This window comes from Gavialis gangeticus, unplaced genomic scaffold, assembly GCF_001723915.1.
Source record: "Gavialis gangeticus isolate Ggan-Ray unplaced genomic scaffold, GavGan_comp1, whole genome shotgun sequence".
In the NCBI taxonomy this organism is placed as follows: domain Eukaryota; kingdom Metazoa; phylum Chordata; order Crocodylia; family Gavialidae; genus Gavialis; species Gavialis gangeticus.
In genome coordinates this window covers 30,993,099-30,996,747 of record NW_017729026.1, presented here as the reverse complement: position 1 = coordinate 30,996,747, position 3,649 = coordinate 30,993,099, and positions in this window count along the sequence as shown.

The following is a 3,649-nucleotide window of genomic DNA, read 5'->3' as shown; positions in this document are numbered from 1 at the left end:
TGCTGCTACTTTGTGCCACAGAACATGCCCCTGCACCTGCCCTTTGTTGCAGGCCATGTCCAGCTCCTGGCTGGACTCCATGTGTTGCAGGGGGTGGGGGAGGGATCTGTCTGGGGCACAGGGTGCCTCAGCATGAGGCTAGCTGGCAGCAAGCCCCTGCACTGAGTCACCCTGAGCCCCAGCCAGCCGGGGACCAGAAGCAAGATACAGTAGTCCTGGGCTGCCTGTGCCTCTGTCTCCACATGCTACAGAGCCCCTGTGCTGGGGCACGCTGTGCTCCAGTGCACCTTGAGGTGGAGGAGCAGGCAGCCCTGGGGTGGTACTTCTCTGTCTCTGCATGCTTTAGCATGGGGGCTCCGCAGCGCGTGGAGATGGAGGAGCAGTCAGCCCTGGGCTGGTCCTCAGCTGCCTGCTCCCCATCTCCATGTTTGTCCTGGTGCATGCTATCTTTGTGTGCTTTGCGCTGCTTTTTTTCTGGGGTCTTTTTTTGCTACCAGGGAATTAGCAATGTGGTGCACTGCTAATTTTGCCCCTGCCCCTTGCAAATTAGTAGTGCCTGCACAGTTTAATGTGCAATGCATGCAGTCTATGACAGCATAAAGGGGTTTGTGACACCACAAAACACATGAGCCTTCACGTCTGGACACGCTTTATGATGCTACCCTGCCCTGCCTTCTGCTTGACTTCAGATTAACAAAGATAACTACCCCTCTCTTCTTATTAAGATGATAAGCCACCATTAAACATTAAATTATCCCTTCCTTTTGGCTTTTGCCTCTCAAGTTCCAAGAGCAACAATTCATAATCAAATTACTTTTAAAACTGACTTTTCAGACAAAAAATTATAGCAATCTTATATATGTAATTTGGGCATTCTGAATACCAGAATCCATGAAACTGATTTTTTTTGCTAGGCTAATAGGAACTGATATAATTATGCTGTGTGTCATCACTGAAAATACTATTTTCCAGTCATATACAAAGGAAAGGAAACAATACTATAGTCTTCATTCACTTTCTTGGCAGAGGCCAAAAAATGATCCATGATCACCATAACAAGCTGATTATTGCTAAAAGATACTTTAAAAGTCAGTAGTAGATATAAAGACAAATAATACATTGTCTTGAATGACCAGGAACATAGGCTGGGTCCACACTGCTAGTCAGGGGGCCCCCCAAGGACACCCTTGAACCCAAATTTACCTTTTATCCAAACTGTCAAATTTCAGGCCATCCTCCACCTGCACTTTTGAGTGCTCCGTTTAGCACTGCTGAACTCGTAATACCTGACAGTGGATGAGATGTCTCACTTGCTTCCCTCCCCAGTGTGGATGATCTAACTCATCATAGAAGGGACAGGTCATGGGAAAGCCCACAAAACCCACAATTCCTTCCTCCAGGCCACAGTTTCTTGTCATGGACCTCTGGGGATCAAATTTTAGACTTGGCAGCACAAGGTTCAACTGGTGCTCAGCCAAATCCTGCAGCCCCTGGACAGGAAAACAGCCATAGTCAAAATTCTCACTGAAGGCAGGGGAGCCATATGTTAATACTTGTGTTATGCCATACTGCAAAACAACCTCTTTTAGCCCCTATTTTAGATGCTTCTATAAACACAAAGAAATGCAAAACTCCAGAACTCTTGGTTTAGAGATGATACCTTTGATTAGACCAACTAACAAATTGCAAGGAAAAAACATTTTTTTTTTGCGATTTCTTAGTTGGTCTAATCAAAGGTATCATCTGTGAACCAAGAGTTCTAGTTTTGCATTTCTTTTTTGTCTCAGACCAACATGGCTACCAAATACATCTCTAAACAGAATAATAATTTAAAATATTTTGTGATTGAAATAGTCTTATCTATTGTTAATGGAAACCAATAGTTTTCCCTAATGCAAGAATTCACTTTACCTCTTCCATAAGGACCAATTCATGTACCTTGGCAGGTAGCAATTCAAACCAGACTTGTTTCCTGAAGGAGACCGTTGTCTTAAAGCTAAAAGCTTCACAGAGTTCGGATGCTGCAGGTGAAATCATGGTCTTGAGCAACTTATAATTTCTATTTTATTCACCCATGAAAAAGTATCTTAAGAAGCAGGGTACCTAACTTGCAGTTTGCTAGAGGCTGGGCCATAGGGATTCAGCTGTTACAGGGATTCAGTAAGTCTGGCACAAGGAGGGAATGAAGATGTGGGGGAAAGGACTTTTCAGAGGAATTGGAAATACTTGGGAAGTCAGCTGTTGAGTAGTATACCTCTATGTAAAGTCACACCAGTTATGCTTTGAGATGTTTAGTGCTCATTACATTTACCAAGAAAAAATCTTTAAGTGTCTTCCTGCGGTTTAGTACTTGTGCATGCAAGGCCTGTTCATTCTGCATTCAACACCCCCAGTGAAATGCAGAATCCAGCCCTACTGGGCCTGCTTTTGTGCAGCTCGATTGTTGCCTAGTGCTCGCTGCAAGAGCAACCTGCACAAAAAGCTTTTGCGTGTTTCTGCCACTTTGCTTCAGCAACCAGATGCGGGGTTTCATTTGTTGCATTTTTCTAAACTTCTCCTTTAATTCTTCTGGGCTGTGATTAAGAAGAGAAACTGTTTTGTTTTAGGATCCCCAAATCTGTGTGGGTTTTTATTTGGGGGGAGGGCAGGGAAGAAAGGAGGATGTGAGGGGGGAAGAAAGGGAGGGCAGGGGTAGAAAGGAGGGTGCAGGGAGGGTGAAGGCAGGAGGGTGCAAGGAGGGCAATCAGAGAAAGGACTGTGGGGGAGAAAGGGAGGGTGCTGGGGAACGAATAGGAGGGGGAGAAAAGAGGGTGGGGGGAAGGGGGTGAGATGGAAAAAGGAGATTGCAAGAGGGAGGAAGGGAGGACAGGGGGAGACAGGAGGATGCAGAGGGGAGGAAAGGAGGGCAGGTGGAGAAAGAAGGGTGGGGGAAGAAAGGGATGGTGCAGGGATGGGATGGGATGGGGAGAAAAGAGGATGGGGAGAGGAGGGAGGGAAAAGGAGGGTGCGGGGATGGGATGGGAGGAGAAAGGGATGGTGGAAGAGAAAGGCTGGTGGCTTCGTGTCTTTAATCAGTGCCATCTGAACCGCGCAGGCTCCTTGGAGTCATGAAAGGAGCCAAGAGAGCTCTGCTCAACTTTTCGCCCTGGCAAGTGTCAGTGCTTTCAGCTCCAGAAACACCCCCGTTCCCCCGCAGAGACGATGGGAGTGCGCGGGGTGCCGGGCCGGCCAGCAGCTAGAAGGCGGGAGGCCGAGGGCCCGCGCCGTCCCGCAGCAGCGGCCAGGGGCGAGCGGGGAAGCGCATCCCGGGGCAGCCCCTCATGCCGGCTCCTCCGCGTTTCCCGGACGCGGATCACGGGGCGGGGGGGGCACAAGGCGGCCGCTCCCGGCTCCAGCAGCCAAGTTGGGAAGAAGTTGAGGAGGAAGGGGGAAGCGGGGTGAGAGGCAAACCCGCTCCTGGAGGGCAGCAGGGGCGGAGCCCACGTGTGCCCGCCCTGGGCAGCCCCGCTGCCCCCGGGGACCTGCTGCCCTCGGCTCCACCGCGCGGGGTCTTTGTGCGGCGGCGGGCCGGGGCCGGAGCCGAGGAGGAGCCAGAGCAGCCCCGGGAGCGGCCGATTCGGCGGCAGAAGAAGCCCCGCCCGCCGCCTGG